Here is a 22919-nt window from a genome sequence, read left to right as displayed (position 1 = left end):
AGTTGGTGGATCAGCCGAAGCTGAAGGAAAGTGCTCCTAGCCACTAATATCACCTGAGACTCCAGGGACAGCTCTGGATCGAGGAGCACTCCCAAACTGTGAATCCTATCCTTTAGGGGGAGTGCAACCCCATCCAGGACAGGTCTGAAATCACTTACCCAGAAGGCTGACCCTCCCACCAACAGGACCTCCATCTTGTCCAGATTGAGCCTCAATGTATTGGCTCTTTATTGGCCCTCGTACAACCCATTACCCCAGCCAGGCACCAGTTAAGGACAGTCACTGCCTCACCTGGACTAGATGTAAAAGAAAGGTAGAACTGAGTGTCATCAGTGTATTGATGACTCCACAGCCCAAATGCTCGGATGACCTCTCCCAGTGCTTTCCAGTAGAGGTTAAAAAGCACGGTGGATAAAATGGATCACTGTGAAATTCCATGGCAAAGCTGCCATGGCACAGCACCATAATCCCCCAGCACAACCTTCTGGAATCAGTTGGACAGATAGGAGTAGATCCACCACAAAGCAGTGCCTCCAACACCCAGCCCAGCCAACCTATTCAGAAGGATACCATGGTCGATGGTAGAACCGACACAGACACACTCCCCCTGTCCCTCTCCCCTGCACAGGTCACCATACAGGGTGACCAAGCCAGTTTCAGTTCCATAGCCAGGTCTGAAGCCAGACTGAAACAGGTCTATATGGTCAGTTTCCTCCAAGAGCACCTGGAGTTGTCACGCCACCACCAGCTCAATCACCTTGCCCAAAAAATGGGATATTGGCTACTGGCCTATAATTGTTGGCTATTTCTGGGTGCAGAGATGCCCTCTTCAGGACAGGCCTGATCACCACCTCTTTCAAAGGGCTGGGGACCCAGCCCTCCCTCAGAGGACCTCCTGGACCCAGGTACTTACCCCGTTTTTGGCTTTGACGAGCAGCCAAAAGGGCAAGGGTCAAATAGACAGGTGGTGGGTCAGACCAATCCAAGCACCTCATCCACATCCTCAGGCTGCAACAATTGAAACCCATCCACAAACTTTGCATTTGCTGTTGTGAATAAGCATCCTCCAAACACACAAGATTTAATCCAGAGCAGAGAGACCATGTAGTGCAGTGGTTAAGAGTGTTGGACTGGGACTCAGGTGATCTGTGACTTTGGGCTAGTCACAGACTGGGGTCTGGAACCCAAAACTCCACAGTTCCAGTCCAACATTCTCACCCTGATACCGCACCAGCTCTCTCTTTATTCATCCACTTGTCTTGTTAGTAATCTCCTTGCCCTCTCCATTCCTTACCCTCTGCATTATGGGTTTCTATTAAATCCTATAATGTTATAATTTATTTATTTTTAATTATGTCATTTATCTTTATTATTACTTTTGAAGAAATGTATCTGCACTATTACCCAATGCACTCATGCACACTGGGAAGAAAAAAACAGGTAGGCAAAAACAAACCCAGAGTTGTGTATGTCTCTGTTTACATTCCACATAAAGCTTTTCATTGATGACATCAATAACTGATGTCTGGATTATTATGTTGGATTATCTTCTACATTTTAGATACTTGAACCATGTGTGCAAACTCTGAGAAGTGTTCTGATTTTTTTTTTGGTGGGATTGTGTGTGTTTATAAAAAATATTTACATCTTTAATCATTAATAATTATTTTACCTGCAATAATTGCATACAAAAAAGATAATCAGGCATGTGTGTATGTGTGTGTGTTGCATTTAAGAGAAAGTAAAATAAAATAAATCCTGCCACATTTAAGAACTATAAGTTAGGGACCTCTGTGTGCCCTTCTAATTAGTTAAGCTCCATTAAATAGGTCCAGTAAAGCAGAACCTTAAAATCTGGGGAAGTATCCAGCAAATGATATGTGTATAAGCATTGTTACAATTAAGCCAATTGTGAGTAAAAGTACCCACACAATGCACAATGACAACTCAGGGCGTCTGCATAGGGAATACAATTGATCTGGGAATTTGTTTTCTGGGTTTCTTTTGATAGATCAGCACTCTAAATATACCAAAAGAAAAAACAGCTTTTCTAAAAATGTATGGCGATTACCATCTTAGATTGACAGCATTGCTAGGATTATTGTAAAGCTTTCTAACATAAAAATAATCAAGACTAAATGGCTTGGATGGATTGTTTGTTTTTGGCAATTCTGTATTGAACGCAAAAGCAGGCTGTTTGGGCCTCACAGAATCCTGCTGTTCACTGAAAACTGAAATGGACCATAGCCAAGAAAACCTGCAGACTGGAGCAGCAGGAAGAGTTTGGATTCTTGGATCTGAAGTACCCTCTGGATGGTTGAATGACAGTGGTGACCCAATTCCAGAGAGTATTTTTCCAGTGCTGGGTGCATATTTTCCTAAACAGATCACCTGACCACACTTATTCCTACCTTAGTCTGTTTAAAACTTTATTCATGTAGAATGCATTATGTGAACCTGCCTTGAACTGTCCTTGGAAACTACAACTGTTTTTTTAGAAAGGATGGAGAGAAATCCACCCTTTCACCAGAACCTTCCAAACAAAGTGTGGATAGATTGTTTGTCATCTATCTCAACAACAACAACAAGATTTTTCCATTTGTTATATTCGATGGTACAAATACTGCCCTTTTGCTTGCATTCTAATCACGTGGGATGGTTTGAAAGTGCTACAGCTTCCACGAAAAGTCCCTGAGAAGATGGTATTTGACGATGCACTATCCCTCCATTGACTTTGTGTCAACAAAGAGATGACTGCCCCTGCTACTCACAATAGAATCCATCTTTTTTTGTTTTCTGTACAATGGGACAGTCATCTTTTTCTCTGTCTATAAAGTTCAAGGGAGAGATGGCACATTATCAAGTCCCACGGGCTTCCGTGGATCCATTTGTAAGGCAACTGCTTTGGTTTGTAGCCATTCCAAGCAGCTAGAACTGAGGGATGAAAGGTTTTAAAACATTCATCAGACCATCTCCATATACCCCTCTCTTCCTCCCTCTCTTTCATTGTTAAAGAGAACTTTGTGTAGATTTTTCAAAGAGAGAGAGAGAGAAAGGGATAAACACAGATGTGACGGGATGGGCATTTCATCTGTCGTATGCAAAACTGATACGTTTTAACTGTATTCCCCATCTTTAGCTTAACACTTTGCTGTTGTCAAATTAATGACTGTTGTCGGCCATACTAAACATGCAATGCAGTTCCAAAGACCTTTTGGGTTTCCCTGAGTTCTGGTAGCCTCTGGTTCTATTGAAATACACTGTTCAAAAGTTGTTGAGGTGAATTTGTTGTTGTTTTTTATTGTCAAGTGAATTGACTTTTTATGCATTTTTTAATGCTGTTTATTGGCTGCTTTGTTGGTGGTAGAAAGATGGATGCATACACAAATATAAAGATTAAATCACATTTATCCCCAGTGTGAGACAATTTTCTGTATGGATAAAACTTATTCTTTCCAATGCATTCATTACTAAAACATGTGACTTGTTAAATAGGTACACAGTTAATGTATCCATGTCCTGTCCTATCCATTTTGTGTATTCTTAATCAATTTATTTTCATTTTCACTGCTAACAAACATTAGGAAAAATACCCCATCAATTAAATGTAATTGTGCTTACTGATTGCTTAAACTTGTCATTCGTAAATCATGACCAGTAGGCTATCAGGAACTGGTTTATCTTGCACGCTGGATGCCACCTAAGCATCAAATGGATATGGCCCCACATAACTGAACAAGTCAGAAAAATGGCAAGATCTCTGTTTATCTCTGATCTTTATTTCACACCAGCTTACCAATGGGCAGGAAATATTTCCATGGAAGTTCTATGCAAACCTGTCTGAGTTTACCAGAAACTATGTAAAAGCAAAACATTCCTTAATCTCAGTGGGTTGTATGCATGAAAATATTCTAGTGAATTCTGAAGGCCATCTCAAAGGCTTTGGTAGAGCTTGATAGGATTAGGTCTGGATACAAACTTCAACACACATAATCTCAAAAAAGAGGTGAGCATTGTGAGGCCACTGAATTCTTCTCAATCTTGGATTAAAATATGGACAAAAGTACATGTCTTGGTTTATCTACCAATCCAAAGCAAGACACCTATCCAAGCCATGCTACAAAACTGGGTCAGTGGAGGGTACATCCCTGTTGGCAAGTGATAGGGAAAACCAAACAATCATCTTAAGCACTTCCATTGTGGACTGAACATAAACACAACTACCAGCTGCAGACAAATACATTTCCATCTTCTGATTTAATTTGCAGATCACTCAGAAATGTGTTTAATAGCATGTATGCATTTGGAAACTGCAACTAAACATGAATACTTTTAGAAAACGTGCACAAACTTGTCTTAGAGAATGGATGAATGGAAGAAGAATGCATAGATTTCATTGACGCAAACAACAGATTTGTAGAGTTGGACAAATATTCAGGAAAGCAAACATAGATTTTAAGGCAAAATGAAACTTCAGTAGCTTACAATCTGATATAGAATTCAATTGGAACAAGCTTCCAGATACTTTAGTGTGATTTACTGATTGCAATGTCTCATCTTGGGTTCTGCACAAGAAACATTTCTGCTTGACCACAAGAGGCTTCAGCCTGGAGAAGGAATTTTGCATTCCCAGAAGGCTACATGATCAGGGAAAAAGTGTGCATGAAGAACAGTAAAAACTTTGTTAATGGATCGATAAGAACAAGCCTCAGATTCTTTGAAGCTTAGGATCTTTGCTAGATTATAATTAATGCTTTTTGTTTTATTTTAAATGTCCTTGTTTTCTGGGTTTAGCACTCTAATTATGCCTAACAAAAAAGAACAAAAGATGTTCCACATCTTATGAAGCAGTACTCCCAATTCCTTAATAGTATTAATAGACAAAATTTAACAAATATAATTGCTAGTTGCTGATCTGGTGCCAAAACATCGTCAGTGGTGTATAAATTAGCATGAACATATGTTGATGCATAATTCACCATTTACAACTGGGCTTTGTTGTAAATTTGATGGGAAGTCATGAAAGAATCTTCCCAGACAAAAGTTGCACAATTATAGCCTATAGCATCCATAATGTACCACGGATGGTTTAGTAAAGGCCCTTGCTAGGGAAGCGGAAAAACCTTGAAATTACATCATGCAGTAAGTCCATATGCTGAATCTCCACCCCATAGAACTTCTCCAGCTGTGATAGTAATTGAGGACCGAGAAGACCTCCCGTCCCTTCCACACACTCTTCTGCTTCTCTGGAGATGGGTATAGCAGTGGCAGAGTCTGCTGTCCTCAGACTAGCCCTACCAGGGTCCTTAATGCCAGGGAGACAGGAAGAGAGTTGGAGTAGGGAAACAAGAATCTCTCTTCCCCTCTCCATCCTTCCTAGGCTCCCTCACCCCCTGCCATCTGCTACAGTTGTGCTCCTGGTACCCCGAAAGAGAATGGAAGAACAAGAGAGAAAGAGAGGTCCTTCCCTCCCTGTCTCCTCTTTGGGATATCATAAGGGACATGCAGAATCTCCAACAGGGTTAGTGTGGTACTCACTTGTTGGAAATAGCTGGGTTTTGCAGACAAAATTAAAAGCCATACCAAAGTTGGGGTACGAATGGGATATTTGTATTATGAATATCATAGGAACTTCAGAAGGTGCCTTATATTGAGAGCAGCTTCTTGCTCCATCTAGCCCTGAAGAGAACTTCTTTCTGGGTATCAGACAAAGGAGGTTTCCAGCTTTATCTGGTGGCATGGATAGAAATTAAGATGGTAGGCATGTCATGAGCAGAGCCGGCTAGACTAGACTAGATGGCCCAGGAGACCCCTTCTGACTCACTCTGTTTCTATGTTTCTATGTTACATTGGGCAGCTCCTGATACAATGGTGACATACAACAGTTTTCAGAGATTACCTCCACCTGATTTACAAGAATCCCCACTTTTCTCAGCAGAGGCATTTGGAGAGGCTGACAGGGGAAAGTCCAGCTACACACACTAAAATCTGAATCAAGCTCAGTTTCTACAACATTCATGAAGTATAGAAGCCTAAAAAGTAAATGTTCTATTTTATGGAAATTTGCTCTACTTTCTTTCTGATATTTACATTTAAGCTGTTGGTCTTGCAAGTGAGATTTCTGTTTGAAAGTTAATTGCCTTTTTCATTTTTAATATAGTTTTTTATTTTATCATGATTCAAAAGGAAGGGAGTTTAAGTTAAGATGCAAAATGCTACTATGAAGAATTTCATTGATAATGTTTTGCAGTCTCTGTGCTTTTATAAGAGTACAACTTCACTTCCTAATTAAAATAATGTTTCTGCTAACGTGCCTAATTAAAATAGATTCTTCTACTGAAAATTCAATTCCATTGAATTCTTCTGTTCAAGCAATCCAGTTGAATTATTTGAAATGCAAACTATGTTAGGTATTGTGGCAAATTAGTTATAGTTCCTCACATTAACATGAGGGAGTCCCAAGGCCTGGTCTTTGGAACTGTCGCACCGGGGCGGCTTGCGGGGGGGGGGGGGGGACACCAGACATTTTGCAGGGTTTTGTCAATACATGCAGTCTCTGAAATTCCTATAGAAACGTTGGCCTGAGTGGAACCTACACAATGATGGTGGTGGTGGTGATGTTGATGAAGATGACAAATCAATCCGCTCACATTCCATGTGCCACATCAAAAACAAACAAATCTTGAAGGATGCAAACCAACCAAAAGGGAAGCCTGGAACCCTCAAAAGGCAGAAGTTTCTCCGCAATGTCGTCAGGATGGCTTGAAACTGGCCACCATGCTCCTCTCACTCTGAAAAGGACTTGACGGGGGGCACCTCAGAGCAGGAGGGAAGGGCCCTGACAAGATAGGCCGTATCTCAGCAGTGATGCCCCCCTCTCCTTCAGAAGCTCTTCACCAAGGTCATGTTGAAGGCCTCAGAGAAGCCTCTGGCCTAGATCTCTCCATGCTGGCTGTGAGGGGATGGGGGAAAAGCTCATGGGTGGATCCCCAGCTATGAGGGCAGAGCACCCTTCTAACCAGGTAACTGGTCCAGTAGCCACAGCATTGTTCTACGGGTGGTTTGTAGAGTTCCCTTTCTCTTAAACTTCACTTTCAAGGTAAAGCCTGGAGGTAGATTCTCCATTTCTCTGCAAAGAATAAGGCCTTACTTGGGCTGTACAACCCTCCCCACCACCTGAGAAATAGGTATTAAGGGGTTTTTAATGTATAAAATAGTTTCATACCAATGTGGGGAGGTCCTCCTCCCAAGTAAACATGAGTGTCAATAGAAAGATGGCCCTGAGGCCTGAAGCAAGAGAAGAGAGGGCTAACCAGTTCCCACACACCTGACGTGCTCCTATTAAAAGCTGCTCCCCACCATCAGTCCAGATTACATTTTAAAACAGAACACATTAAATAAAAGCTCCATGTTCCACGCAGTTTGCTCCTCAGTGGCAATTTTGCTGGTTTCTACATTCTGCCTTCCCTCCTTCCAAGTCCCTGTAGATGTCTAAGCAAGATTCTGCATATGGAGCACTCACTATATGCAGCAATAATCCACCCAGAAAGTCATCCTGGCTAATGGGAGGGGTACAAATTTAATAAATAAATATCGAACCACATATATTTCTATATTTATTATAATAAATAAATATAGAACCACAAATATACACCCACACGTATAGGTTTGCAATCCATCTTCCTTGAGAAAATTTAGTCCACTGGGGGGCATACTTCCTTATCTTGACTATTCATTTTATTTTACTTTTATTTATTAAAAGCTTTTCTATCCCATCCCCTACAGAACCTCTCAGGATGGCTTACAATAAATAAGTAGAGTAAAACAAACCCCACAGCATATGACCATTATATACTAAAACCCCAGTTAAAATCAGTTAAATATTAAAATAACAGGAAAATAAAAAGGGTTTTGCCTGATGCTGAAAGGAATATAACATAGGTGCCCAGTGAGCCTCTCTGGGGAGCATATTCCGTAGTTGGGGCGCCACCACAGAGAAGGCCCTCCTCTGGGTACTCTCTCTCCTAATCTCCTTCAAGGAGGGCTCCCAGAGCAGGGCCTCTGCCTGAGATCTCAAGGGGCAGGACTAATACTGTAGGAATAAGGGACCTTCAGAGCTTATCTTACCCCGCCCCTGCAGTTCGGAGCAAGGCACTGGGCCTGTCAGGTTGGGGTGTATGGGCTTGGAAAGACCTCTTCCATCTACATCTTTGGGATTCTCGTGTGCTTTTCATTACATCCTCCACTCAATCACCAATTCTGGCTCGTTGGCATTGACTGCCTGAATGCTTCAAAGCCCAAATTGAGGTGCTGGGGTTAGCATATGGAGCCCCGCATGGCTTGACGCTTCCCCCTGCTCCTCCTCCTCTGAGTCCCAATCAGCAGGTCTTGGGAATTCGTGCTAAGAGCAAGTGTCTTTCTCACTCCCAACACCATCAGCCACGGAGCCCACTGGGTGACTTTGGGCCAGCCCCAGACTCTCAGCGCAGCCTGCCTCACAGGGATGTTGTTGTAGGGATAAGTCTGAGAGCCACAGAAGGAGAATGATGCAAGCTGCTTTGAGTTCATTGTGAGAAATAGATGGAATATAAATACAATAAATGAGTAAATAAATCATCTTGATTGTAGTGGCCTAGGGGCAGTGATCATGCTGTGTCTTGAGCCTCCGATCCCTCACTGATCGCTGCCGATGGCTGCAGGACAGACCACCAGAGGCCATCAGAGTAACAGGCCAATTTGTCCTATGACAGCCCTAGATATTCACCTGGTACCACGATGCAGAGAAAAGTGACTTCAGTGGCAACAAGCCGTATTAGCACATCATCACATGTTCGTGTAGTTATGGTTGCCAGGCTAAGCTGTGGTTGCTAAGGGAGGATTTCCTCCTTAGCAGCTGCCTGAGAATCATTTCAAATCAATAAATTAATGAGCAACTTCATTGTGTAAAAGCGGAAACTGATGTCGGGTGGGCTGCAAGCCGTTGCAGCCCAGACTTTCACAAAGGTTATTCCAGTGTCAGCCACATTGCTATAACTGTACACAAATAGGCACAGATCCAGAAGCTCTGCACATGGAAGCAAGCTCCATGTACCCCACTGGGCCCAAGGACCTGAGCTCAGGTAAACCACCGAACAGATGTTTGGTAGAGCCATCTAGCCCGTTCTGTCAAGGCTAACAATGCTGCCCATCTGTCAGGGTTGGAGGGGTGAGCCAGGTGCCGCATGGATCAGTTCCCATGTCAGGAGTTCTGGTTGCATGCAAGGAACCTGACCCAGCAGTTCTGCACAGCTCATGCTTGAAAGGACAGTATTGATCAATTGGAGGAGACCAATTATAATGGGATGTGACTGGTATGCAGCCTTGCAGAACTGAACCTTCACAGTTTGATACAGAGCCAAAATGCAAGCATCCTGTGAAATACACCGTCCTCTGAATTTTATAATGGAGATTACCAGTGTCATGTATTATATATTCAGGGTAATAATGTTCCAAAATGCAGTCTGGAAATGGCTCACAGAGTTGTTTATATTAGACAAAAAAAGTATGCGCTCATTCATTTTTCATGCAAGATTGTGTGTGTGTGTGTGTGTGTGTGTGTGTGTGTGTCTGTGTGTGTATAAGTTCAGGATGAGCTGAATTTAAGATTGGAACACAGAGAAACTGAGAAGAACTGAAACTGAGAGATTTTCCATCCCTATAATACCCATTAAGAGCTGCTTCATACTTCACTCAGCAATTATTATTACTATGGGTACAGCAAAGTTACACCAACATAGCTCATAGAATCAACACTTAATGTGTGAATGGCAAATGAGGGTCTTTAAATATCCAAGGGTGAACTTCTGCAAGCCTAAACTGGACTGGTCTGCTAGTAAAGCTATAACAAAATCCTCACTAAACTCCTTCCAGGAAGAAGAGGACATAAAGATAAAAAATAAAGCAAATAACCAGAAGACCTGGAATAGGGGGATATTAAAATTAGGGCTCACCTGTAAAGGTCATTTTGTGTGTGAGTAAGAAAGAAAGCAAGCTCATAATGATGCCAACATGAATTATATTTTCTTTATGCTTAGGATAACCATCAGCACCCTACTAGTTGCCCATTGGTCAGGGATTATGGGTGCTGTAGTTTAAAACATCTGGAAAGCACCATATTAAGGAAACATTTACTTGCTACAGTCAAGTGGAACTTCTAGTATTTTTTTTCCTGTTCTGAAAATATAGATCTTATTTTAGCACCTGAAAGGATCCTTATCAGCTTTCTCATACACATGTTTAACTCTAAAAATTACTTTGCTTTCAACTGATTGCTGAAAGCTGTAGTTTGGACAATTCCCAATTCCTTCAAAGTAAAAATTTTAAAAGTCCTCAACTTTAAACATTTTTCTCCTACTGAAGTTTCCTTTGTAACTTATTACTGAAGTTAGAAATACTTACCTTAATCAGACTGAATTTGTATCGTACAAGATCAAACAAAATGCGTTTAGCCAAATTTTAATTGAATAATTGCAGAAGCCTTTTCATAATAAACTCCACTTGCTTGTTATAAAGCTGAAGCAAAGACTGCTTCTCTTTTAAGAAACTTTTAAACCAGATGTGGAGACAGTTTATGACAGGTTGCATGATTTTACATACCTCCTCTGAACTAAAAAGAACTGCACTAACATAGATGTCCAGCATTTTTCACGTGTTCAGTAGATCGATCAGATGGCAACCTTTGTCCAGGCTCCCTGACCTCTACATGTTCCTCTGAAGGACTCGGCTGCATCAACCAACCTCCCTCCCACCATGCTCCTTTCCAGCAGGGCACCGCCTCTTCCTCCTATCCTCATGAGCCAGTTGGGAGGGGGAAAAGGTGGGCATGCTCAATTTGAAGAGAAGGCCACAGGCAAAGCGACATGCGGGAGGGCTGGGTGACAGCCTCATACTGTTGCGGTTAGTTGTTATAGGAGGGTTGTGTATAATGTTGGAGGTGCCAGCTGGACACCTGGACTTCTTGCCCCAGTCCAGTAGCATTGATGCTACCCAACCCAAGCAGAGGCTGCATTCATACAACCTACATGCAGCCAGGAATCTTAGCTTTTTTCACGTCCTTGTTTCTGGGGAGACAGTCTACACAACCACCATGTGTATGGATGTGGGATCCTTTCAGGAGCACTTAAGCCCAGAGAGCAATGTCCATTCTTCAGGGGTTTCCCTTTCGTGGTGGCCAGAGCTGAAAGCAAGAGGGCTTGGCCCTGCCTTCACTTGAACCTCATGTCTGTACTCCAATGAGTTCTCTAGGTTCATTTCCCATTTGCATTTCTCTTCACATTTGGGCACCGTCACACACACTACTATACAACTGCACCGCAGGCACCAACTATTCACATACTACATGGGGCATGCACGAGAATTTTGTCTGTGGGCTATAAAGTTGGTATTCAAAATGTTAGACCACATCCAGAAGGATCTCATTCCACTAATGGTTCACGCCCCTGACACTCACAGAAAGGATATGGCCCAAAATCTGCCTTGTTACTAATGCCATTAAATTCCATCTAGTCCATTGCATTTATATTTCACTGCCATTACTGTCTTTCTTTCTGCCAGAAATGTCAAAGAAATCTACAATGGACTCAAATACATTTACTCATACAAAGTACGGAAAGAAAAAGAAATCTCACAGGCTAAAAATGGGCTTTCCCCACATTAATGAAAACACAACTGTTTCAGCACTTTGCATATGTTGGGGGAATTTGTGCATTTTCAGAGGTGCAAATTTGCACAAATGTAAAGGAACTCATTTGCTAACAATCTGATTCCATCACTGAGTGAATGATGGAAAGAATGGTGTCCGTCAAGTTTTGAAATGTAAACTGTATGGACTGTACAATGCTCATACATCCCTACTTTTAAATAGTATTTTTGGTGATAGGAACCAGATTCAGGGCAAACTTTCTCCCATGGGAATTCCCTGGCAATTGCATTGTTCCAGAATGTCCTAGGGAAAATATTATGGCTGCCATAAAAATGGCAAGCCCAAATACAGCCATTTTTATTGGAGATCCCCAGAATGATAGATTCTAGGGGGAAAGGTAAGTTTAGGTGTTGTCAAAATGCTCACCAGCTTAGATGTAATATGAAATATGATTTCCTACCCTTCGCTTGTAGCTGTCTGAGGAGAACTGAAATACACAAGCATAGGGTACGGAGGATTCCGAAGATTCACGCAGAAATGTCAAGTTTGCATTCTAATTCATTGCAGTTATTGGTCAAAGAGCAGTTAAGGCTTTGTTATGAACATCACACAGACCTTCAGTAAGATCTTGAGATCCATTGCTCAGTTCCCATGTTACAGCCAGAGTTATCTTTTTAAGATAATTGCAGAATATTAACATGGGAAGACAAAAGGGCTGCTGAGTCTTCACTGTATCAGCAGAAAGCAGTGTGAGTCTGAGTTTATGCTCCCCCATTTGCTAATGCCTGAGAAGCAGTCAAGTAACTATATATATATGGTGCTCAGCGATTATTTCCATTATAGCTCAAGACATCATGCTAAGCTGTTAAATCGATATATCGTCAACTGCACCTGGGGGTTTTTTGGGGGGTGAGATGGTATTACAGGTGCTGGCATGACCTCTAGGCCTATTTGCAGATGCAAACCCACACATTCTCTCTTCCCTCTTCCTCTCACTTTGCCCCCAGTGACTTCTGTCCATCACGGTTCACTAGAAGTTCTTCATCCACAAATCATGTCCCACTCAACTGCCAAGCAACCTCCAGCTGGAATGGCAATTAGCCAGATGTCAGTAGTTCTATTATCTCCATTCCTCAGTTCTCCATTATTTAGTCACTGCACGATAACAGGGGGTGAGGGGAGAGGAAAGAAAGAGAGAGAATTACAGTAGAGTATCCCACCAGGACTCCACTTTAGAAGCTTGCGAAGAAGCTGAAGGCGGGCCAGCAGAGACACCAAAATGAGACAAGAGCAGCAAAACACAGTCATTATTGCTGCTTCCCTCACATGTTAACTCTTTGCTGGGAGGTCCAGGAACTTCCTGGGATGCAGCAAACAAGGACGATGCCACAGAGGAAGAACTTTTAAAAAGATGCCCTTGCTCCCACATGCAGGTTTGAGGACACAGTTTTTACTGCCTTCTGGCAACCGACTTTTGCAGTTGTAGAGAAACACTTTGCCTTGATCAGTTTTGAAAATGATTGCAGCATCTCTTAAAATGCACTCACTGCATATATTTATTAAAAAAAACGTTCTCTGATTTCATACTTGGGCAGTCTATGCATGGTCACCCCAGTGCAGAGGCTGCAGATTTATGTTGTCAGGAGAACCCAGTGTTCTTGCAAGAAAATTCAAGAGTCAGAACATTAATTATTCCAGCATGCCCCCTTGTGCAGAGAGCCTTCCTGATATAAGAGACTCTTCTGTCCAACACATGAGGAACAAGCAGGCTAAAGATGGCTTCTCCTTGTGTGTTGCATGGAACCAGGAAGATCAGGACCTTAATGGCAGGCTCTGGTTTTGGTTTTCCCTGATCCCTGGGTGTGAAGACACTGGCTGATGGCCAAAACACTCAAGCAAAGAAGCAGACTTTCTAATGCGCTGCAGTTTTTCATTAATTCATTCATTCAGGATAGCAGCCCTCCATGAGTGCTTTTGCTTTGAAAGGTGTGGTGTGGAACAGTTGAATCAATAAGAAAGATGGGTCAGTCGAGTCCCCATGTATGATTTCCCCATATAATCATTGTACTTTCAACCTTTGAAAGTATCTTTGTACCTTTGAAGATATTGTAATGGGGGAATTTTAAGGGCAAATGGAAAGTCTTCTTATGGAGTACACCAAGTATGAGGTTTTGCTTTGCCTACAAAATACCATTTCAAATGCAAGGGAGTTGGCAGTTAGTATTTCTGGGTCACTGTTCAAGGTCATCAATTAATCAGCACTCCAGATGCTCGGACAGGTGATTAATCCATGGTCAGGGAAAAAGATAAACCATGTACAAAAAGCAAACAAGACAGCAAGATTCTGTAAACATTTAAAGCATGGAGAGAAGAGTGAAAAGTGACCTTCCAGAAATGAAATTGTGAGGGCCCATATTTTCCCCATTTACTCCCAGATTGTGCTGAAAACAAATGATTAATCACCTGCAACTAACAGTCCTAGCAAATAAATCCTATACTTCTGCATTATGCTACTTTGCACTTACACAGCATGTGATATTTTCAGGGGAGAATATAAATATATATAGCGGTTCTCAAAAGTTCATCTGTGCACCAATATTCCATCACATTCTTGTGTGCTCGGAAAAGGAACCCAGAAGGAGACTTGTAGATCGGAATAGGCTTAGGTCACCCAAATAGGGACTCTTTATTATTTGCCATTCCAAAGGCAAGGAAAGGTCTCAGACTCAGCAGAGTTCCTAAATATGCTTCCTACTTGCACCCATATAAGTGAGTGATGGCTTTTCATGTCTGCATGGAGAAGGGTTGAATTTAGGACAACCGTTATGGTGAAGGCAAAGCCACCAATGTGTCTTGGTGAAGTGGCACAAAGATCCCAGAGGACAGGATCCGCAGCTTGGGAGTGCTCCTCAACCCAGAGCTGTCCCTGGAGGCTCAGGTGACGGCGGGGGCGAGGAGCGCTTTCCTTCAGCTTCGGTTAATCCATCAACTGCGTCCCTACCTGGAGGACGATCACCTGGCGACAGTGACACATGCATTGGTTACTTCCCGGTTGGATTTCTGTAACGCGCTCTACATGGGGCTGCCCTTCAAGACAGTCTGGATACTTCAGATGGTGCAAAGTAGAGCAGCCAGGTTGCTGATGGGGACTGGGCGTTATTCTCATATAACCCCAGCCCTCTACCAGCTTCACTGGCTTCCCATCGAAGTCTGGGCTCAATTCAAGGTGCTGGTTATTACCTATAAAGCCCTTAACGGCTTGGGACCTGGTTATCTAAAGGAGCGCTTGTGTCCATATATGCCCTCCCACCCCCTGAGATCGGTGGCAGAGGCCCTTCTCCAGGAGCCCTCTGTGAAGGATATTAGGAGGATGAGTACCCAGAGGAGGGCCTTCTCTGCGGTGGCTCCCCACTTGTGGAATGCGCTCCCCAGAGAGGTCTGCCTGGCGCCGTCGTTATTTGTTTTTCGGCACCAGGCTAAGACCTTTTTATTTCAATAATATTTTAATAACTTTTGATATCAGTTTATAGGTTTTAATTTGCAGCCAGGGTGGATCTGGATTTTATGTGTATTATGTTTTATTTTATTTTATGTAAGCCGTCCTGAGACTATGCGATGGGATGGCATACAAAAACTCTAAATAAATAAATATGGAAGAGAGGCACTCTGAGCAACATCCAATAGGGTGTGACACCCTTCAAGAACTGGAAAAACAGATTGTAAATGAGTACAGGAAAAAGCAGAAAAGGGCTTTAATATAAAGTTTGGAATTCCAGGGAATTCCAGGTTCTTCCATGCCCGTTCTTTCCCTGTTAATGTCAGGGAGGGACTAACTATGGTGTTTTGGCACTTGTTGAGTTATTCTTATTTAAATAAACTTTTCCTGATTGGCCAACTACAGTTATATTAATACAATAAGCTTTTGAATATTGTTTTAAATATTCTTGTTTTTCTCCCTTTCAGGAATCTTGGCATATATAGAGCATTGTATCCAAGGGAATTTAAAAAAAAAAAAAGCAAGCTCATTTGTTGACAAGGTCAGTGAAACCTGTGATTTTAGAACTCATAAGGAACATTTTACAGTGGAAAAAATGTGTGTAAACTAAAAAATGGACTGTGAACATATTGCAGACATACTGCAGAATCCAAGGAAGGAGGAAAGTCCAGTTCTTCATCATTCTGGTGTTTTTCCTTTCCTTTGTTTATGTTTTGTTAAAATCCCCTAAAGTGCACTTATTATTTGAGCACCTTCTACTAGCATATACTTTTTATCCACATTTTCCCCAATATATGCATTTTTGTATGGAACTTTGCCTAATGTGTGGATTTCTGTATGCAAACTTTGAGCCCTGATCTGCATTGCAAAATTCAGAGAAGGACAATATTTAAAGCATGGCCACGTTCCAATCTGTGTATTGCTCCACAAAGTGTAATTTAAGTTGGTTTGCTGAGAAACATGGACTGAACCAAATGCTCTCACCATCTCTAGTCTGGTGGCAAACTCAGGTTTGGCACTGAACAAAGTTGTCCAAGTTGTTGGACAGCTTAGAAATGAAATTAACTCCAAAAGGCAAGGCAGAGCAGAGAAGGACAACAGTTGCCAGTTCATACATACATGCACGTCATGTTATCTTATCATGTTATTATTATTCAGCATTTGAATGTATGAACTGCCTTCACTGAAAATACTTTTGTGATGGCTTTTACTGAGGCAAGTCATAATATGATGCCACATCAAACAGTCAATGATGGTTCATATTTTAACTGGGCCTATGTGGAATACATAATTAGTTGTATGCTCTGCTGTTTTTCAGCTTGCTCCTCTCCTCTCCTCTCCTCTCCTCTCCTCTCCTCTCTCCCACTGCCATTGCCACATCCTCTTTCCTACAGCTTCTTCAACCATTTTTCTCCAGCCTCTTTTCTCTCTCAGGTTCTCTTCCTTCTGCTGCACTTGCCTGCCTATCGGCCAGGACCAACATTCTGTTTCATGGCCTTTCTGTTCTATGTAATAAAATGCATTATTCTTCTCAATTTCAGCCTCCCTGAACTGCCACAAAACTAATACCAATGAACAGTGAAGTAATTTATTAAAGCATATCTGCATTTCATTATGGAAGCAACATTTCCTTCATGTCTTTTCCAGTTCCTTCAGGCAAATTGACTTTCCTCTTTTACTTCTGTAGGAACACTGGGACTTTAAAATGTCTGGAGGATAAGGAAGGCCTGAAAAAGTAACATGGTATCCCACTGAGAAGTGTGTCTGTTCCTTCTTGTGGGAGCCTAAAACTCTAAGGGAGCATAGGTTGTACTAGCAAAAATCAATGTAATCAAAGCCAGGTCTTTAGCTCATGAGCCTTCATGGAGGTTGGAAAGTATACTAGAATCCTTTGAGTGGCTTTGCATGGCACAACAAGCCATGAGGGTGTCTTGTACAGGCTCGGCTATCATGTTGTCTGAATCCTGTCATTGTATTTCAGCATGGTCCATTAGGACTTTAGAAACCATGACAAGAAGCAATGGTCTGTTCTGTGGTTTCCATGCTTCACCATGGTGTAGCTGGTCATCAAAACCTGGCATCATGGTTGTCAAAGTCTTGGTGTGCAGTTACCACAGAGTCCTCTGGAAAGAGAGGCAGCTGCAGAAGCTGTCCCAGCCAGCCAGTGCGGGATTGAATTTCAGGCATGTGAGCTGATGGGATATGCGCCAAAGCAGAGGACTGAGCAAGGAGGGTGGAAACCATGCTGGCTTGATCATCCATCAGGCACATCCAGGCCAAAAAAGAAAAAGAAAAGCACTGTGGAAACCATGTGCATTTGCTTGTTGTGACCTTGTTGAACCCCCTAGTAATCTAAATCTCTTCTTTCTGCACATTGTCAAAAGACTCTAATGAAATACCTTCCGATATTCCATGTTAGCCTCACAGCAAATCTGCAGAGCAGGAGAGGTTGAAATCCAGTGTATGATCCTCCAGGGAGTGATCTCAGCCAACAAATCCTGCTTCTTACATCCATCTAGGTGAGCCATAAGCTTCCATTGACTGGCATTTGTTCTGCAGGTTTGCTACCCATTGCAATGTATCCACAGCACTACCAAAGTAGCATAAAGACAATACCCACAAGGAAGGGAGGGGGAAGAGGAAAGAAGAAGACATGACAGTACCATGGATGTCCCAGGCACGGGTCCCTTTCCCTGTGGCTGAGTTACAGGTGTTCCAAGTATGTACGACTCATTCCATGGGTTCTTCTGGAGAGACAATTGAGTGGAATGCCTCTCCCCAAAAGTGTTGCAAAATTTACTACCCATTTCTTCCATTGCCTTGAGATTTCTCAGGAGTTTTGCCTAGGGAGGGACCTCCAAACCCACCACAGGCAAAACTGATAGGTACCTCTAACAGCCTGTGGTTACCCAGTCTTCTTTACCCTGTACCTGGCTAGCTATAGTTAAATGAGACATTAGCCTGTGGATTCCATCTTGCTGAAGCAGCATTTAATTAATAGCTACGGTATCTGTTTTCTTATTAGGTGTTCCAGTGGCTAGTGCATGTTGAATGTCTGCCTGGTAATAGGACCCATCACTGCAAATGACTGTAACCAGCCTTCAAGAAGCCAGTCCATTAAGGGGCCAAGGGAAAAAGCCATCTCTGGCCTCCAGTCAAGCCCCACCGCCCATCTGTCCAAGCCATCCGCAATAAATGTGATCTATTATGAGCCTGAACTTTGAATGCAATTATCTAAAATATCAATGATTTCACACATAGCAACTGTCACTTTAGATTTCCCATGTATTTTATTGTTTGTGAAAGTACTTTAAATATTTTATTGAAACAGGGAGAATGGATGTGTTGATGGCTAGGGAGCAAAAGGAGAAGGGAAAAAAACAGCACTTTAATTGTAATTGCATCAACAAAAGCAGTGGAGGATTTCTTGCTGACACATTTGGAAATGCCAAGAAAGAATCTGTAGTCTATATTGTATATGGAGTGTGTGTTGCTGAGTGCATTTATCACAGGGAGTTAAATACAATGAAGACTGCCTTAAGCAGCCTGTCAGTTGCTCAAATGACTGTATAACAGAGGCTGCTTCCTAATACAGGAGAAGTAAAACATAACTCAGTGGAGCAAATCGTGTAAGGTAGTTTAGCCAAGTCATTTATATACCTAACTTGCAGAGCTAGTCTGCATGGGTGCAAATCCAGGATTTGGACTCTTATAGATCGACACATTGTATTACCCGACTGCAAGCCAGAGAGTTGTAAACTGTGCACTTTAGTCAGAAATGAATGCATTAGGAAACATGTGAGCAACAATAGATACCGATTTTCATGCAGGCTTTTTTTAAGGGAAAAAAATCAGATTGATGAGGAAATGAGATGCACCAAACGTAGAGGGGATAAATGAGACACTGGGAGAGGTGTCTGTCCAGCTTAACAGCTGTTCTTCCTGGCTACTCAGAGTCCACGCAGACAATTTTCAGGCAGTGGAGATCAGAAACTGAGTGACTGGAAGCTGCAGGGCTCGCTCTCCAGGACCGTGGACAGCTCCCAAGCAAAGAAATAGGTGCAACACTAGCCAGGGACAAATGTTGTTCTTACGCTCTGGCAAAAGGTTTGCTGGTGGGCACAAGCTCAGCCTCTCGTTGGCCACCAGCCACTTCTTAAAGAAGCTGTTCCCTAGCTTGGACACCTTGCAAGCTTCCTGCCAGGTTTCTGGTGTCTCACTTGAAGCGGCCTGGGTACATTTGTGGGTGAGCTGGTGCCACAGGGGCACTGGCAGTTGCTCTGGTGGACTGGAGATTTTTCCAACCTGAATTGGTTTTCTGGCTGGTTCCTTTCCAGGCAGTATCAGACTCAGGGTCTGGGGGTGAGACCTGCCCATCCTGTACCTCTAGATTGATTTAGCTGTGGTTTGGTGAGTGAATGATTATTTTCTTGTATTGTTGTATTGTATTTATACAAACGGTATTACCAGTGGTTTTTTTGTTTAAAAAAAAAAAAAGGTGCCTGAACTCACATCTTGGGGTCACACTTTTACACAATGGCCGCCGCCGGCAGTAAGCACTCAGCGCGCGACCACACAACCGATCCCAAGCCGAGCAGCGTCCCAAGCCAAGCAGCGCCCTCACAATCAGCGCCAACAATCAGCGCCGACTCACAAGCAGCCCACAGGCACTATGTTAATGATTTTTTGCTGCTGATCTGCTACGCCCAACAGGGTGATTCACAATCACTTGGAAAAACCCATCAAAAAAAGGTGCCAGAACACCATTCCATGACAAAAAAAAAAAAGGCCCTGAGTATTATTGTAATGCTATAGTGATTGTTTTATATCAATTATTGTATTTTTTTAATTTTGTGAACCATCCAGGGAGCCTTTTGGCTGATGGGTGGGGTAGGAATATAATACATACATGTATGCTTCAAAGTGGAACAGAACCAATCCTGTTGGTTTTTGATTCACTGTGCCATGAGGCTTAAGCAAAGTCCTGTTCGTTTTAGCAAGAGTGTGTGTGTGTGCCTGTGTGAATATGGAAGTGGGAAGATGGCAGGACTTGAGGTGGACTTGGTGATGGCCCCTCCTGCATGAAAGGATTTGAAGATACGTGGCAGGTTCGTGGCTGAGTTACAGGGAGACTAGCAAGGCTGCAAGTTAAGGAGGTCAGCAGGACTTGGCCTCTTCAGAAATATTCCAGGAAAAGTGGCTAGGTAAAGTCTTGTAAGGAAGGACAAGAGCCCTTCTAATCTAGTGTCCTGTTTCCAGCAGAGGACAGCCAAATGCTTATAGGAAAAGGCATGCAAGCAATAGACTTAATCTTCTGTTTCTAGATGCACACACAGACACCCACACAAATCAGGAACTGGTATATTGCTTCCGAATGTCTAGGCTCCATTTAGCTATGACCAACTTTTTCTTGAAAAATAAGGGATTTTCAGCTCTTCCTTAATTATTTTCGCACTGCCACCAGAGCCAATGCATTTTTAGCAACAGATTCAGGGGTTCTGTGTTTGCATTTCTCTGCTATAACAATGGCATTTGCAGCAGCACCAAATAACTCTTTGAAACACAAGGCTATTCAAAAAGCTTTACTTTCATTCACAAAGAGAATGTGAGAGATACTTTTAAAAGATTGCTGTTTATGTCTCTGGGAAAAAAATGCCTTAGCCTCATTTCACTCTCTCCAGTAATAAGGATGTCTCCTTCGCAAGAAGAAACGTGCCCCAAATGTCGAATTGGCATGTAACAGATTGTGTCCTTATTTGCCCAGGCATACCTACCCTTTCTAGACTGAATTCCCTTTCAGTGTCTCTTACTCGCTCTTTGCAATTCATAAATCTCTTGTGTGCACCCATGCATTATTTGGAAGAACACAGGTTTGCAGAGACCTTACAAGGTAACAGCATGCACGAAAAAGAGCAAACACGCACATAATCTATCATTATACACTTTTGGCTGAGTGCTATAGCAGTACCCTCTGACTGTCACTGAGCTGATGTCCCAAGCATTCATCCATCATGCACAAGGGTTCAAGGGATGATGTGATTTTATGGAATTAACTGCAGTAAATAAGTATGTAACCACCAACTAATTTGGTAGTTCCATAGTAGTAAAAGTATGAAGCTTTGAGCAATATGTGCTTGTTGCTTCTGGCAAACTGTTTTGCTACTCCTTTCTTGAATTAATGCACTTTCATGAATATAGTCAAACACTATTTAAATATGATATATTTTCAAAGGTTTTAGTGCAGATTAATGCAACATTTGATGAAATGTGCACAAAAATGACACGTTCAGGAAATAGTCTGATTCACAGTAATGCAAAATCAATCAGACTTCCGCCAAATCAATGGATTTTGCCAGGATGTGAAGCAAATGCTCCAGGTACCTAATAAGCTTCTTCCCAGCTTTTTCTAAGGTTTCTGTTTACATATCAGTCTATATCTGTTCCATGTCAATTTTGAACCATGTCCATTCCATTCATCCTTAAAAAATAAAAATTCACATTTATGGAATTTCCTGTAAGATATATACAGTAGTTCTTACAGACATTTCCCTAAAATATTTGTGTGTGTGTGTGTGTGTGTGTAATATACACATATTTGAATGCATCTCAAACTGTGAAGTATGAAATCCAGGGTACGACTTTGATGTAATCCAAATATTAGCCCAGTCAGTGCAAATTAGGTTGGTTTGCTTAAACATGCACAACCAAAGAAATTCTCCCCATGCCTGGCAGAAATATTGGCAATGTGAGGACTCAGTTACGCCTTGGAATGTGGAAAACAAAAAATCCAATTTTGTTAAAGTTCTCTGGAGTCTACCTTGCATCTTCTGCTGTCTCATGTGTACATATTTTCTTCTTTTCACCAAAAAAGGTGCATCTCTTCACACACATTTCCCCAAATGTGTGTCAGTCATGTACATTTTTAAAATACAGGGCATCCTTCTCCCATAAACGTGTGTTTTGTGCAAATTCATCAGAAGTATACATTTTTATGAACAGTTTTCCAAACACTGTATAGTTTTGATTCTGCAAACCACATCATAAGCTATGGAAAGTAGAGACTTCAACCAGAGGTTGCTTTGGGGCCCTTGCTCAGTTTTTGGAGGTGCAAACTGAGTCTGGTAAAGAAAGAACCAAACTGAATCTCTCATTTATCCCTCTTGCGGCAAAGGCCACATAAAATGCAGGGGGCTGCCTTGCAACACCGATGCAATCTTTGAAATGCAGGTATTATTCACCACAATTGCATATGCATGCCTTTCTCCCTGCTGCCTCCTTAACAGATGTCAATGAATCAGATATGCTTGTTCGGTGAAATGACATGCGCTGCCGCTGAAACCTGAGTAGAGGCACAGTGGAGATCCAGGCTCCATACTGCTCCTCACCATGAGGATCACCTGATTCAGCAGCAAAATTGAAACTGTCTGCATTGCTGGATGGTGAGGCAGGAAAATGTCTGTGTTTCTTGAGCTTTCTGCTCATCCTCACCCATCCGGGGATGCAACACTGGAAAAGAATGCTCTTCAGTGATGCAACTCATCCCTGGAAAAGCAAACCCCTTGCCACAGCAGCCAGCTGCTCACTCCTGCAGCCAAGCCAGGGGTTGGCACACAAAGCCTTGCAGGTGAGACAGAGCCCACGGATTCTGGAGGGATGGATGCTGAAAGGCATTAGCCCATCCCTACCTGGTGATGACAGGCAGGGCTCACCCTGCAGGCGCCTGCCGGACCAGGGGCAGGCCTG

Source organism: Varanus komodoensis, unplaced genomic scaffold (genome assembly GCF_004798865.1).
Source record: "Varanus komodoensis strain SLA01 unplaced genomic scaffold, ASM479886v1 scaffold22, whole genome shotgun sequence".
NCBI lineage: Eukaryota > Metazoa > Chordata > Lepidosauria > Squamata > Varanidae > Varanus > Varanus komodoensis.
The sequence above is the reverse complement of the archived record's forward strand: the minus strand, read 5'-3'. Positions refer to the sequence as shown.